The sequence below is a fragment of the Ascaphus truei genome, chromosome 4 (genome assembly GCF_040206685.1).
Source record: "Ascaphus truei isolate aAscTru1 chromosome 4, aAscTru1.hap1, whole genome shotgun sequence".
Classification (NCBI taxonomy): Eukaryota; Metazoa; Chordata; class Amphibia; order Anura; family Ascaphidae; genus Ascaphus; species Ascaphus truei.
In genome coordinates, this window is record NC_134486.1 from 114,832,880 (window position 1) to 114,849,594 (window position 16,715).

The 16,715-nt window shown below is 43.7% G+C and overlaps 1 protein-coding gene across 1 annotated transcript in view; it reads right to left on the reverse strand.

Annotated features, from left to right (window-relative positions):
* Positions 1-9,161, reverse strand: part of FBXO30 (F-box protein 30) — a 42,155-nt gene extending 32,994 nt beyond the window's left edge. The window contains exon 1 of the mRNA XM_075596484.1: positions 8,789-9,161. The gene's annotated coding sequence lies outside the window, so the exon portion shown is untranslated. The remainder of the gene's footprint in view (positions 1-8,788) is intronic.
* Between the last annotated feature and the right edge of the window lie 7,554 nt (positions 9,162-16,715).

Here is a 16,715-nt window from a genome sequence, read left to right on the forward strand (position 1 = left end):
CCAAGAACTAGCAGCTCACTCTTCATTCAGAGAGGAAATGGAGCCAAGAAACTGGGTGATATCAGTCAAGGACTGTAGAGAGGCTTTAGGGGGTCGGTAGATGCCAGTAATCAGTACAGGCTTAGAAAAGGGGAGGCAGATTTTGCCAACTAGGATTTCAAAAAAGGGTGGCTTGGTGGGCAAGTTAACAGTGTAAATTGTAAGGTGTCTGCAATATAAAATAACACCCCTCCTCTCTTTGACCTATCTTTAGTAGAAATAGAGTATCCCGGAATGGCAATATTTGCATCAAGGGTTTTAGGGGTTAGCCATGTTTCTGTGAGAACAATGGCTTTGGGTTTATCCATAAGGCACCATGCCCTTAGTTCATCCAGTTTGGGCAGTAGGCTCCGGATATTTATATGGGCGACAGATAGACCTTTTTTGGAATTTGAAGGTGTTATTCTCAGGGGTATGGGACAGAGTTGAAAAGGAAGGGCCTGGGTTAAGTTCAATATCACCTTCTAGGATAGAGTGAGTAATATTTCCATGAGGCCACAAGAAACGGAGTTGAGATACATAGCAGGTTCATTATCACAGAGGTAGGTAATGTTGCATGAAGCTGTTGTGAGCCAAGTGAGTGTGTGCCGACTAAACAGCAGAGGTGTGTGCCTTTTCCTTGTCAAAATGTTTTGCTGCATTGCAATGCTAGGGCCTATTCAGGGTTTGCAGAGGGAATTGGTTGGGGGGTTGGGGGGGGGGGTTTAGTTGTGTGCAGTCTGTTGGTAGAGGCTGCAGTAAATAAGGTGTACAAGGGGGGGTTAAAAGTGCAGGCTAACAAGGATGGGATCATAGTGTGGTCATATAAGCTCACCGTTTGTTGCCTTGTATTGAAGAGTTTGCAGAAGATGCAGTCCCCAGTCAACCTCTGATCAAACTATAGTCTAACTATATATTCTCCCTTAAAGATTATCTAAGCAGTCACATGACCCTCCCCAATAAATCTGCCTGTTACAAGTTGGACCGCGGGAGAGCGCGGTACCTCTGCAACTACCCACGCCGCCCCCCCCAAAAAAATTTTTACCGCCCCCACCAGCCCCCAGTTTGCGCACCGCTGCTTTAGTACATCTTCCACAGCACAGAGGATGACAAAGTTGAATTGTTCCACAATGAGCATATCCAAGGGTTAAAATATTATAACTGGAGCTCCCTCCAAAAAGTACACATTAAAAAAATAATTCAATGTCAGTCGTTCTCAGATTTGAAGGAATTAAAAAAAAAAAAAAAAGGTTGTTAACCAGTTTTGGTTCGAACTACAGTAATCATCAGGAAACCGAAACGTTGAATTCACTTTTTGAGACTGTTATAATCCAATACACATTTTACTATAGTACTTCATATGCTCTGGATGTCTTCAAATCTTATGATGAGTGCATGGCTGTCTGCACCTTACCTTCTGGTAAACAATACTGCTTTTTTTATTTTATTGATGTGTAGATATGTGATTGAATTGTTTTGGTGTGTATAGTTTACTTTTTTCATCCACAGAAACATTCAAATCATTATTTCGCTTATTTGCTTCTAGCGTAAACCCGAGTAGGTTTCTAATTTCTTTCTAATGTTGTTAACACATTATGGATCTTCCCTATTATCTCTTTAAACTGATTATGGTGCCAAAATTAGCCAAACAAGACAATAAAACTACTTCTGGACTGCCTTAATACAAAAAGATATTAGGTTAAGAAGAAAAAAAAAAATAATAATAATAAAAAAAAAAAAAAACACCACATTTGGTTGAACGTTACTACTACAGCCTGGGCTATTGAGTGCTATTACTGTCCACTGCTCGTTCTCAATCTTGCATTTTAGGCAGTGAATGGATTAAGATTTAGTAAACATTGCAAAGTTAGAAAGGCTTCATATTTGTGTTACCAATGTTGATCCCGTTTTGAGATCAGGTTTTTTTTTTTTCCTTTTTTGTGGCATGATGTTGTTGTAAACGGAAAAAAATGCAAAACAAATAAAAATCATAAACGTATTAAATGCTACCATACTTGAGGTCAAGTTTACTGGATGGCATTTAATTCTAGCTAAAACAAGATACACTGTACTTGTATGTATTCCTGCTTTATATTAAGTGACAAACCAAGGAGATTTTGTTTAAAGCAGCAGTTCCACAAAGATATACAGAATATGATTTCAAAGGACAGTAATGTGTAATCTTATAATATATAAAATCGAAAGGTTAGTGCTATCTGCGGTGAATCTGATTGGTCCTCAGCCTCTGGCCAATCAGATTGGTGGCTCTGACGTCACCCAACTGCGGGCGGACACACACACACACTCTCTCTCTCCCTTCCCCCCATCACACTCACCTCCCTCCCCGGCGCCCACTCCCCTCCCTGGCGCCCACTCCCCTCCCTCCCCGGCGGGGGGACAGGCAGTGGGCAGGCAGCCTCCGGAAGGACCCCCGCTCCCCGGCGCTCAACCACTTCCCCCCCACCGCCCAGAGCACGTTCTCTACGGCTCACCCCCCACCCCGTTACCCGGTCAACATCCCCGAGGAGCAGGAGGAGGGCGGCAGGGAGTTGCGGTCGCGCAATAGCTACTTTTTGCCACCGGGAGTCGCCGGAGGCCACGAGGGGAGAGAGAACCACTAGCAGGCCGAGGAGCGCGGCATGCTGCCAGGTGAGGAAATGCAGGGGGAGGAATCCATGCCTTTGACGCCCCCCCTGCCTTTGACGCCCCCCCCGCGCCTTTGACGCCCCTTCCCTGCCTTTCACCGCCCCCTCCCTGCCTTTCACCGCCCCCCGTCCCCTCCCTGCCTTTCACCGCCCCCCATCCCCTCCCTGCCTCCAGGCAATGCCGGGTATATCAGCTAGTAAGCTTATAAAGCAACTTTAAAAAAAAAAAAAAGGATTGGTTTTATCACTGTTCTAAATAGGTCCACCAGAGCTAAACCACTCTAGTTTTGGCTCAAGTCCCCCGGTTCCCTAGATACTCAACTGTGAACTTACTGACATTTCTGCCGTTTTGTGGCCGTCCAATAGGATTAAAGGAAATATCGTGTTGTGGCTTCCTATTTGCCCAAGACGTGGTGGTTATTTCATTGTTTCCCTGGAGGGAGAAGAAATACCTGGGAGGGAGGGGGGGGGGGGGATTGAATTGGACTCGACTTTAACTCTGAGTGCCCTCACACAGTGCAGTGTGACGTGACACCGGTAGCACTTAACCTGAAAATTAAAGAGTAGCCATCTTCCATTTCCTTTCACTGCAGATCGTGTCCTGTACTGGGAATACAGGACGCAATCCAAGCTGAGAAAAAAAAACCTCTGAGCATGACATAACCACTACATCATGAGGCCCCTGGAGTGCCAGACCCAATGACTGTGACCATTTTGTGGCACTCAAAGGATAAATGGCAGCTCTAACCAAAATAAATAAATAACAGGGTAAGCAGCTTATCAATATAACTGACCCTACTAAACAAATAAAACCATTCCCAAAGTATATATTTTTTACTTTTTCTCTTTCTTGAAAAAGACAGATGGTCTTCTGAAGCTGGGACACTGTGTAGGTTCCAAGAAATTCAATTAAATCAATATCCTCTTTACCCAAGTCCTCATTGTTAGGGGACCAAACAGTAGAAGTGAACGAGAAGATTGTAGCACTGAAGAGACGCCTTGTTCAACATACAGCAATATCACACACAAAAAAAGATAAAAGAAATAAAACCCTCCAAGATCACCAAAGTTTACACATCACTGTTTACACATCTGTATGTGCAGACTATAGTGTGCCCTGCCCCACTCAGATCCCAGTGGACAATAGATAAAGGGGAGGGGTGCAACTAAGGGAATGGTGGTTATATACACGAAAGAAGAACAGAACCCGATGCCACAAAAATAATAAAGCTTTATTGAAATCCATGAACTCGTGAATTACAAAATCGCTTACAATTCTGAACAGAACTCGGACTCTTATTTTTCTTGCGAGATAAGACTAGATCACTAAACAGTAGATGATCCTTCTTAGGCCGCGCGTATAGTGACCGCGACGTCTACGCGTGTCACCGTCGCCGCCAGCGAAAGTTGTATTTCGCTTGCGGTGGCGGCACGGACAACCAGGGCTTTGATTGGTTCAGGGGCTGTCATATGAGGCGACAGCCCCTGAAAAATCAAATATTCCCAGCTTCCAAAAATCGTGTCGCCACGTCACGCTTACTAAAAGCGCACGCGGCGGCGACAATGCATTTGTTTTTGGGCGACGTCGCGTCGCCGGCACTATAAGCGCGGCCTTATTCTCTGGATCTATGTATCTCAGCGCAGGGAATGGTGAAAACCACAGAAAAACCAACAATTTGTGATAGAATCTTAGTGATTAGTGATATTTTCAAACACTGTTTCAATAAGTGAGAGACCGGTGAGCCTTTCCCAGTCAATGGAATAATTGTATCAGGTTCACCAGCACTGTTGCCATTATTTAGAAGGCTAGAGGTTGGTTGCAGACTTATACATTAGCCTGAAAATACATTCTAAAAATAGCCATTTAACCAGACATCTCCTTTATTGTTATGAGCCCAAGTTCAGCCCTCCGTATTCATAGACTGCTGCCAGGTTTAGGAGTCCTGATCAGTGTAGCTATCTGCCCCAGATCAATACCTCTAATGATTAGAGTGAGAGCAGAGCTGAAGTTGTATACACACTCTAGTCTAGAGGTTTGGCTAGAGAATAAATCAGATGACAGGCTAAACCATAATCTACCGGTGTCTATGCCAGCAGTATATTGAATCTGTGCGGTAAAACCAACCTTCTAGACTGTTGAGGCTATAAATATAAGGCATCTGGTATATTTAAGCTATTAGAAACCATAAATACTACCAAGTCATTATCGTATATGTCTGTCTAACATGCTGACTATTAGTATGGTTAGTGGAGAGAGACGAGAGCGTGTTGCGCCACAACTATCTTTCTACCCCTGTTTGAGTCGCTCTCCTGACGCAAGGACATTAATTTTCACTGGTTCTCACCCTTACCCCTTAAGATTTATGCTAGTCGGAGGTTTTATATTTAAAAGTTAGCTATCCGATACACCTGGATACTCAGTGGCACAAAACAGGGCAAACACCTACCTAGGCTGATTTCAAAGCAAAAGGCATCTAATACAGTATATTAATACTGCACTGAGATACATAGATCCAGAGAATAAGAAGGATCATCTATTGTTCAATGATCTAGGATTTCAACAAGAATAATAATGGAGTCGACGCTCTGTTCAGGATTTTAAGATGTTTTTCATTCACGAGTTCGGTGATTTCAATAAAGCGTTATTATTTTGTAACATCATATGAAGAGGCATCCGAGTGCACGACATTGGGTTCTGTTCTTTTTTCGTGTATATCACTACATAAATGCACAATTACTTTTGTGATCCATAACGTGAATGTGTTCAGATTAGGCAAACACATTTATAAAACAGACCCCACTAGATTATGTGTTTATACATAGTGGCAGTGGGCAGCTAAATCAAAATTAAAGGTGCCCCTCCAACTTTGTAGCCTGCCTGTTGTAGAATATAGTAAGGGAGAATATGAAACATTTTCAAGTACAGTAGGGCCCCGCTCATACAGCAGGGTCTGTTCCAGGCCGCCACAGTAAAGCGGGGCCCTACTGTACTGTATTGTACCTTTGAAAACAGAGATGCAGAGCTGTAAACCGACTGTTTCGCTGACAAATGGCATCCGACAAGGAGTTGCGCATGCACTAAAACAGTTTAGTGACAGCCGGATACTTGGCTGCTGTGCACATCATGCCGGAAAAAAATAAAATAAAAAAAGGAACAAGCGCCGAACCTAATGAATATGGGTATACATTGGGAAACGCCGTATGAGCAGAACGCTGTAAAGCGGAGCGCTGTAAAGTAGGGCCCTACTGTAGATCAAAGAAGAATATCAATAATATAGGAAATATGTATGTTCTAGAGGTGGAAGCTTTCAAATACATTAAGGATTTCCAAATACTGGAACAAAGCATACTTCAAAGACAGAAGAGCTAGAACAAGGAGGTCATACTTTGAAACTGGAGGCTGGGAGGCTCAGTGAAAAGGTGAGAAAGTATTTTGACGGCAAGGTGGTGAATTCATGGAATAGCCTCCAAACAGAAATAGTAGAGGATAATATAGTAAAGAGGTTAAACAAAATACCTGGGATAAACAAGGCTATACAAAATGTGAAAGGAATCCAAGTATTCAATATGGTCTGCCGTCACAGCAGATAACCACTTGGCCCACCTAATCTGCCAATTCTACCTGCCTTCATTACCTATGAAGCAGCAGGTTTAGAACAAGAGCAGAACATTAGCTTAAATTTGGTAAACTAGACAAATTATCACAGAAAGGGTGGCGAGGGTTTTAGTAAAGGACTAGAAGCAAACGCATTAAAAAATACTTTAGGTAGGAAAACAAAAACACAAATTCTAATGAGATCTCTGGATTTGCAGAGAGACAATGTGGACCAAGTTTATATACAGCAACGATATCAACCGTATGCATCAATGCCTCCAGGCTGCAAAAGTAGAACAAAAACAAAAAAAAAGCAAAAAGATAAAATTGCTTTCAAAAGAAATAGTCAGTGGGGCACTTGTTTGCTCCATTCTGGCCTGGTTTTGCAGCCGAAATCTTAGATTATACAAATAAAAGGGGGTTAAAGGCCTATATAATATGAGTAGATATTATTGAGAAATTTCCCAACATAGAAACCCATTCTGTATGTAATTGTTGTTCAAATGTACTACTTGGCTGAATTTAAAAATGTTTAAAAAGATGTATTACTTCTATATGTACAGGAAGTTGATTAACTTTATAACACCTTTTAAAGATGAGCAAAGTAGCAGCTCAATGGTTTAAAAGCTTCCGATTGGGGCAGCAGAAGCAGCAACAGCAACGTGTCTTATAATATATTCAAACATGTGGAGAATATTAGAGTACCAATGAATTGGGATAGTTATTAGATGCTGTAAGCGTTTGTATTTCAATTTGTAATAGAAAATATAAATATCTTAATTTTTAAAAGACCAATTCACTTTTCTTACTGGACCACTTGTAGTCTTCATATTTGAATACATTTTTAACTTGATGATTAGATCATTTACAAAGACCCACGTTTCAAGTATTTCTTTGGCAACAAACCTGCACTTATCACACCAATTAATATATCCACATGTAGTTGTATTATGTGCGATGTGTCGCTGTATGGTTCTTGCAGGCAAAGGATAGTTTTTGTCTATTAAAATTTATATTTGGGATTCAACAGGCTGAAGCAGGTTTAAGAGTATTAGTTATATAGTACCCGTTTCGCCATAGTTAGGCAATATATAAATTTTTATAAACAAACATCGCTGTGAACACAAACAGCTTCTCAAATTTTTTGGTCACGTCACCCTACACATTAGAGACTATTAGGACACAACGTACATGTGATCTGTGATGACAACCATTGACTTTCACAAGCTTTTATAGTCACAAGGGCTTTGACAAGTTACTGGATCAGTCAGGTTACAAGCTTGTGTGCTGCTGCTTAATATCACAGAAAATAACAACCCTGATCTCTCTCTCTCTCATAATAAGTAGGCTCTCCAACTAAGGGGTGAATAATGCAGCTGGAATGAAGCTTATTTATATCAGTTCTTTGTAGCATTTGGGAGGTTCACGCAAAGGAACATTGTAAGGTCTATCATTTTCTCAGTTTATGTTGGAATATACAATACTCATTTAAAACTAGGAAACACCCCAATTAAAAAAAATGTTGACTGTTTTTATTTGGCTAACAAGAACCATTTGGTAACAGCAGGAGGGTGTGTATGAAAGGAGTTTGATTTTAATAGAAGGTTTAACACATCTAAGATGGAGTTTCTGTAACAGGGCTGTTAGGCGCATCTGTCCTGTTGGATAATCTAGTGACATGATTTTACTGCCGCAATCTCTACACTGATGCGTTGTGTGAACTGACATTTTGATGTTTATGATACCCAGACCTGTACCAATAATGAAATTAAAGCGGCAAAAAGGTCACTTTCTTGTAACAAAGCTCATTACAACTGCTGTGGGGTTTTTTTTTTGTTTGTTTGTTTTTTTTTAACATTACTTCACCAGTTGACCTTTAAAAACTACAGTCCTAATTAGAAACACGTTTGCATGGAGTAATATTGTGGCGCTGTATGGGATCATGGCCATAAGATGATATATCTAACAGGTTACAGAGAAGGTGGGGGCGATAAAAACAAACTTTCTGATCCATCAATAAAACAAGGGGGCACAAAACGCGTTACTATTCCCTAAAGGATTTATCGTTGTAGTAACTATTTTTTGGGGTGGTGATGCTGCACATAAATTACCACCATGTAAAAAAGTATAACACCTCCCCCGTACCCCCACTCCCCACCCCGTGATGGGTCTCATTGCTGCTGTAAAAGGCTTTTTATTCTGAAAATGCACTGGGCTCACCAAAAAATTAAGAACTGTCACTGCTGTTCCACTTCTCCCTCTAGGAGGTATAAACCACACCAAATTTAGAGCACCAAATGTTGACAACAACCAGTCTTAAGGTTGAATTAACTTTGCAGAAACTTTTTTTCTTGTTATTGGCTGTAGTGCGTTGCACAGAGATCACCCTGGCAGTAAAGGGATAAACAATGAGAAGGCAATGAGAGCGCACAACGCCAACCGCCGGACTCCCTGGACAGGCCGCAGGCACAGAGGGCCTTGCATGTCATCATAGGCATTAGGAAGCTTTGCGGCGGCCCTAACTCCTCACCTACTCCTCCAGCCGCTGCTGCTCCGTGCACAGCCGCCGCCGCTGCTTTCTTCCTCCTCGCTCGGCAGCTTATTCCAACTACCAACTGCCACCGAACTCTCTGTCCCTTTTATAGCTTTCGCCGTGTTCTACAGCTCGCGCAGCTCTCTCTCACGCGCCACACTCAGCCTCCTTGGCTTTCTATCACCAGCTGAGTCCCAGCTCGCGCTTCTGTCTGTGAGACTCTTCTTCTTCTTCGGCGTAGCAGTTCTCGTCGCTGATGTCATCACGGTCGTCAAACGGCGCCCACCCTCACTAGCATTCCATCCCTCCAACCCCCACCAACCACAACCTTTGCCGGGCGGACGAACTGACTGGCCTATGCTACCGCAGAGGACGCTGCCCATGTGATGTCACAGACAACGTTTGAGCCCCGCCTCGGAAAGCAGGTTGTGGGCGGGGCCTGTGTTGAAGAACACTGGGTACTAAATGTAGTGGGCGGGGCATACAGAAGGCGTGGTTTTCCGTGTAGAATGATCTGATTTTAGCCCTTCCAAGTTGGGACGATCTCATACAGAGTGCAGTGCAGTGCAGTGCAGTGCAGTGCAGTGCAGTGCAGTGCAGTGCAGTGCAGTGCAGTGCAGTGCAGTGCAGTGCAGTGCAGTGCAGTGCAGTGCAGTGCAGTGCAGTGCAGTGATGACAGTGATAGGTATAAACCACCAAATTTACATTTTAATTTAATTTTGCTTACAGTGTTTCATGTAATTGCCCATTCAAAACATAAGTATTTATTTGTAATACAAATGTGTATTGTACATTGATGAGACAGTGTACATAATGCAAAAGTTAACAAATCTAATAGCACAGTAGTGTGTGTGTGTGTGTGTGTGTGTGTGTGTGTGTGTGTGTGTGTGTGTGTGTGTGTATATATATATATATGTGTAACCCACTTTGCCCCCCCAATCACAGATAGGGACCCAGTGTGAAATTACACCTGTGTTTCTGTGTGGTGCGTTACTTGATAGGCTCACAGGAAGCCTGAACCTCTGCCGCTGGGAGCCTGGGGTTACCTGTTTCTTCGGATACAGCACCTCCACCTGTAAGGGTTCCCAATAGGGTGGGATTGTCCTCTTACAGGAACAATAATAATAATAATGCACGCACACAATATATGCTAGCAACCATTTTACTATAAATAATAACCTTGGTACTCTGTAACACAAAGTAATATGCATATAACTATACGTATAGAAGTTCACCTCCCCACATATCAACATAGGTGTCCCCAAAGTACCTGGGTGCTGGGCACCAATTTCCTGATGTCCCTTTTGTCCTGGCCCACCCCAAATGTGTTGGAGATAGCGCTATCCCATGGAGTGTTAGTGCACTACTATAGGTACCTGCCCGGGGCTCCTGCACCCGGGTACAGCAGGATAACAGAATGGGATCCGCCTGATCCGACGTGCGGTCCGCCTATGCGTAGGGTGAATTCCGGCGTGGATAATATCACCGTATCGTCTGTACCTTAGGGCTGGTCCGTCCTCAGTCCACAGGCCGCAGTCACTGCGTAGCGTGAGCCTCCGTGAAGATAGTCTCTACCCAGAGGGGGTCTGATCCCAGACCCAGTGATCAGGCTGCACAGCAAATGAGCTGTTCCTTGATCTAATCAAACAGCTAAAGGGGCAGATTCCTTACTTAAGGCCTGTCCCTGAAGTAACCACAAGCTGGGGCAATGATAGAAGTTATCTGGGGCCTATGGGGGTGACTAGCCTAGTGTAGGGGCTACTGCTCCCTACACCTACACCCTCACTCACCCAGCTCTGACTCCTCATAGCGCACCAAAAGTCTCTATATCCTCTGCAGGCAATCCTTGAACCCCATTGGCTGCTCTGGGGCACCTGGTCAATGTCTCCCTAGGCCTCATGGAAGTTGTAGTCCCCGCAGAGTCTATGTGTATTGCCGGCCGCGTGCATGATAGTAACTGCGCATGCGCGACTCTGTAATGGCTGCCGCCACTCCCGATGACACCCTGCGCATGCGCGACCACTGCAAATACGTGCCCATTCCAAAATGGCGGCCCCCAATCCGGGTGCGCCGCAAGCTACCGGCGGCCGGCTCGCCTCCCTAGCCGCACCTACCACATCCCGCAACCATAGCGGAGGTAAGGGGGTGGTCGCTGAAACAACAAAGGAGTATATCATAACAAGTAAAATAGCAATCCTGCATCTTGTGATTCTAGACAACTAAACTGTGTGATATAACAGCATACTGTAGCTGTTCATAGCTATTTATGGATGAGCGTGTCCGGTCCCTCACCACCGGGGTTTTAATTCACAATGTAACTAATGTACACACTAAGAGATTGATACATGTTTAATAAAATTGTATTATTTTTTGTTGTATTCCCTATAGAGATAGCTTCCATGACCAGTCTTCTACTAGTCCCACTATAGCCAGTATACTATATTCTATTACACCGGCTATAGGTGTTTCAATATCTTAAACAAGTTGAGTGCAACAATTTGGGATCCATTCTGAACTTCTTCGATCAGACCTTGTATTTCTGTGTTGTTTTTTCCCAATTGCACCCCTTCTATGGCGATACAGCGCTTCTAACATGGTAGGGTTGAGCGGTGATTCTCTTCTTCACATTGGATATTTTCTGTCCTGTTTTGCAACTGTGATCAGGGTGAGGATTCCCTGCGATTAGGAGAGTCTAGTTTTGTACCCCAGGTCCAAGAAAGTGTGTTTTTCTTCCTGCTATTTCTAAGCCATTGTGAGTATGTCTGTTTCCACAAAATAAATCACAATTTGTTTTACTCTTTGGTTTTGCTCAATGAAATGATCCTGGTTATAAAGGTGTAATGTCCTGGTCTCCCATGACACTAGCTAAATTAGATTTCTTTACAAGGAGCTTTCAAAAGAACAATTCATCCAAAGGGCAGTACAAAGGACTCTGGGCCATCCCTTAAGGTTGGAGGAAAGAAGATTTCACCAGCAACAAAGGAAAGGGTTCTTTATAGTAAGGGCAGTTAACATGTGGAATTCATTACCCATAGAGACTGTGATAGCAGATACAATAGATTTGTTCAAAAAAAGGTTGGACATCTTTTTAGAAAGGAAAGGTATACAGGGATATACCAAATAAGTAAACATGGGAAAGATGTTGATCCAGGGAGTAATCTGATTGCCAATTCTTGGAGTCAAGAAGGAATTTATTTTTCCCCTTGTGAGATATCATTGGATGATATGACAATGGGGTTTTTTGTTTACCTTCCCCTGGATCAATATACTGTAAGTATAGATATAGGCTAAAGTATCTGTCGACAAAATTTAGCACAGGTTGAACTTGATGGACGCATGTCTTTTTTGAACCTCATCTACTATGTAACTATGTAATGTATAATATGACAAGGTAGCAAAAAGTGTGTAGGAGATATAGAATGCAGTAGATGGACACGTGAATTATTTATAAGGATGTTATGATTTTAACACTTGTTTGAAATTACATCACTGACATTTTATTACAAGCATTGCTATAACAGTAGATAGAAGCCTAATACAAAAGTCAATAGATCATTCCTACACTTTTCAGCCCATATGGTGAGAAGCAGGGTTACACATAAGTAACAATGTCATAACTTCCATTCACTTGAAGCAGGAAATCAATAGTATATACTGATCCAAATTTCTAAATGTTCTTCATTTTTTTTTTTTTTATAACTTAAATTTTATTAGGTGATTCAGTACATTCATGGTATCACATCCCATTGGCTTCAATATAACCACCCCTTTCCTCTAACAACTTCCGGGGTTTAACATACAGGACATACAAGACATACCGGGAGACGAGACCACAGGGTAACCGGGGAGGGGGAAGGAGGGGGGGAAGAGGGGGGAATGAGTGAGGGGCGATCTAATCGACTGTTGGGGGGCAGTCGCCTAGCTGTCCCGTCTTCCTGACGGATGTTTGGTTCTGACTACGCTGGGGAATATCTAACTTATCTATTCAGGGTTTCCCGGGATCCCTGAGTCCTTGCCTGCCTCTCTCTGTTACTGTCGCTATGTGGTCGTGGATCCGTTTGGTTACCGGAGAGCGCATTTCTGACTATCATTGCAAGATTGTGGCACTATCAACCCCCGGGATGTCTGTCTGGGCCAACCAGGGCAACCAAACTTTTAGAAACTTTGAGCCGGTGTCGTTAACTAAACTTGTCAACTGTTACATCCGGCAGACGAACCAAATTCTATTCCTGATTTTGGGCATAATTGGTATATCTGGTTGCTTCCACAATGCTGCGATCTCGCATCTGGTGGCGGTCGCCAAGTGTGTGATCAATTTATGTGTTGCGTTTGAGAACCCCCGAGTCCGCCAGCCCAATAAGAACAGCCATGGGTCCAGGGGGACCTCCACGCCTAACAGTCTTTGCAGCCAATCTCTAATCTCCGCCCAAATCGTAGCCACCTTCGTGCAAGACCACAGCATGTGGTGCAGGTCCGCTCTTTCACCGCACCGCTTTGGGCAGAGCGGTGAATAGCCTTTGACAAATTTCGATAGTTTAGTCGGGGTGTAGTACCAACGCATCAGGACTTTGTATGCGTTCTCCTTTAACGTGGTGCAGATAGAGCTTTTGGCTGCTGTCTGCAGGATCCTGTCCCAGTCCTCGTCCTCCAATGTTTCCCCTAAATCCTCTTCCCACTGTCTCATGTAGCTAAGTCTGGGTTCGTCCTCTGTCCCTGGACAGACCACTTCCTTGTACATTCTAGAGGTTAGTCCCCTCGTGTCCGTACCTCTTGAACACATCTGCTCGAAATTTGTTCTGCGGGGCCTAATAGGGGCTTTATTATAGAATGCCCTGATCTGGAGGTATCTGAAGAATTCAGCGTTAGGGATATTTTTTTCCTCTTTGATATGGTCAAAAGTTTTGATGAATTTTCTGCCCTCCAGATCGTTTAGTCGTAGATACCCTGACTGAATCCACATTGCAAAGTTAGATCTATCCATGCCTGGAGCAAATTCTGGGTTGCCCCAAATGGGCGTCATCAAGGAGTTTGGGGTTGTGAGAGAACATCTAAATTTGGTAGCCTCCCAAGTCTTCAAGGAATTTAAAGTGGCCTGCAGCGGTATCCGCAGTCCGGACCGTTTTTTTTTGGAGATCCAAATTAGGTTGTGCAGCTCTAAAGGTGCGCAACATGCTTTTTCCAGTGCCACCCACCTCCGAAATTTTGGGTCTGCGTGCCACTGTACAATTTGGCTTAATTGAACTGCTTCATAATAGGCAAGCAAGCAAGGCACCCCAAACCCTCCTCTCGAGGTCGGCCTCCTCAAGATGTCTTTTTTAATTCTCGGGCCCTTTTTGTTCCAGATAAACCTCGTTATCGTAGACTGTAGCGAGAGGATATCTTCTTTCAGCAGGGGAATCGGGAGGGCTTGGAAAAGGTATAGCACCCTTGGCAGGAGATTCATTTTCACGCTGTGAATTCTTCCAATCCAAGAGATGCCACACTCCACCCATCTCCTGATATCCTCTCTTAGAGTCTTGAACAACTTGGGATAATTTACCTTATGCAATGCTTTGTATTCTTTTGTAAGATATACCCCTAGGTATTTGATCATAGAGGGTTGCCACTTAAAGTTAAAGTTTAGTCCAATTCATTTTTCTACTGGTTTAGGTAAATTTATGTTGAGGGCTTCCGACTTGGCCTGGTTAATTTTGAACCTGGAAATTTGGTTAAATCTCCCTAGAATTGAGAAAACATTGGGCAGGGAGGTAAGGGGATTGGATAATGTCAGGATCACATCATCCGCGTACAGCGCCACCTTGTGTGTCTGATCTTCTAGTGAAATTCCCGATATGTCTGGGCTTCTTCTCACGTGTGCCGCCACAGGGCGAACAGCAAAGGGGACAGCGGGCAACCCTGTCTTGTGCCACTACGGATTTGAAATTGCTCCGATGGGAAGCCCTGATGTCACACCCTCGCCGCCGGCCCCTCGTACAGTGCCATAATGTCTCCCAAGAGACGTCCCTCAAAGCCAAATGCCTCTAGCGTCCCCCTCAAATAGTGCTAATCGATCCTATCAAAGGCTTTTTCCGCATCCAGACTCAATACCATTGACGGAATGTTTTGTTTTTGTGCCAGATCAATCAAGTCGATTATTCGTCTGGTATTGTCTGCTGCTTGCCTTCCTCCGATAAACCCTACCTGATCTGGATGAATCAACCTGGGGAGGACAGTACCCACTCTATTCGCTATAAGCTTGGAGAAAATTTTGATGTCCGTATTAATTAAGGAGATGGTCCGGTAGCTCCTACAGTCCGCCGGGTCCTTCCCAGGTTTATGGATTAGGGAGATAGACACCCGAAGCATCTGAGCTGGGAACGAGGCCCCTTCTAAGACCGAATTAAAGAGTTTTAGCATATGCGGGGCTAGTATTTTCAAATATTTTTTATAATATAAGTTTGAGAAGCCATCTGGGCCGGACGCCTTGGCTGGCTTTAAGGACTTTACAACTTCCGTTAACTCTTCTAAAGAGAAGTCGTTCTGTAACGCCTCTCCCTCCGCTCTGCTCAATGTTGGTAATTTCGCCCCTTTTAAGAATTCCCAAAGATTGTCCCTCGTTTTCTGATTGTGTATAACCTGACCTCCATCATAGAGTGCCTCATAGTAGGTTTTAAATTCCTCTACGATCCGCTTAGGATTAGAAGTAAGCTCCCCCCCTTGCGTGCGAATTGATTGAATGTGGTAATTTGGAACTTTATTTCTAAGTCTAGTAGCTAAGAGTGTGTCCGGCTTGTTCGCCTTCTCGAAAAACCTTCATTTGGTCCAACTCAACTCCTTCTCAGCCTGGGAGGCTAGTCGTATGTTTAACTGATGTTTGATATCTAACAATTCATTCAGGGTAGAGTCGCGTTTGGAATTTTTATGCGTTGCTCTGAGAGATGTCAATTTCTCCCGCAGCTCTTTTGTCTGGCGCTCCTGTTCTCTTTTGCGTCTAGCTGCTAGCCACATAAGAGATCCCCTGAGGGTAGCCTTATGGGCCTCCCACAACGTGGCTTGTGATGTCACACTACCCTCGTTCTCATTAAAATACTCCTTTATCTTTTCTCCGATCTCTCTCTCAATTGTCGGTATTTTCAATAGCAGCTCATTTAGTCTCCAGCCTGCTCCAGGCCTGTCTAGCAAATTTAGAGAGCACCTAAGCTCTATTGGTGCGTGGTCTGACCACGAAATATCGTGTATCCCTGTATGGGAGACCACTGGAACCAGTCTATTAGACACAAGGAAGTAGTCTATTCGGCTGTAACGGTTATGGGGGTGGGAGAAGAAAGTGTAGTCCTTAGTCTCTGGGTGTTGCTCTCTCCATATGTCCACTAATTGGCAGTCTCTCAGTCCTTGGGTAATCGTTAGTACGTCCTGTCTAAGGGGGAGATTAGCTGCTGTGCATCGATCCAAGTTGGGGTTTAGCGTCCTGTTTAAGTCCCCTGCCATGATCACTGTACCCTTCGCTTCTTTATGCAATTTCCGGAAAAACTGGGAGAAAAATTCTACATCCTGTTCGCTTGGTGCGTAAATTGACACTAGCGTAAGGGGCTGATCTTGAATGGATCCTACAAGAATAAGGAATCTACCTTCCCCGTCTGCTACTTTCTTATCAACCTTAAACGATATTCTATTGTGAATTGCTATGGCTACCCCTTTTTCTTTTCTGACGCTGATGCTAGATAAATTGTTTTAAAGTCCTTATCTAGGAAATTTGGGAAACTAACCTTGGAAAAGTGGGTCTCTTGGAGAAAGATTATATCAATTTTGTGACGTTTGTAATCTTTAAAGGCCAACTTACGTTTTGCTGGGCTATTAAAGCCTTTGACATTATGGGAAATGCACCTGATCTCAGAATTCATCACGCTTTACTCTCGCCCTGCTTCTGTCACTAGATTTCGTGGCT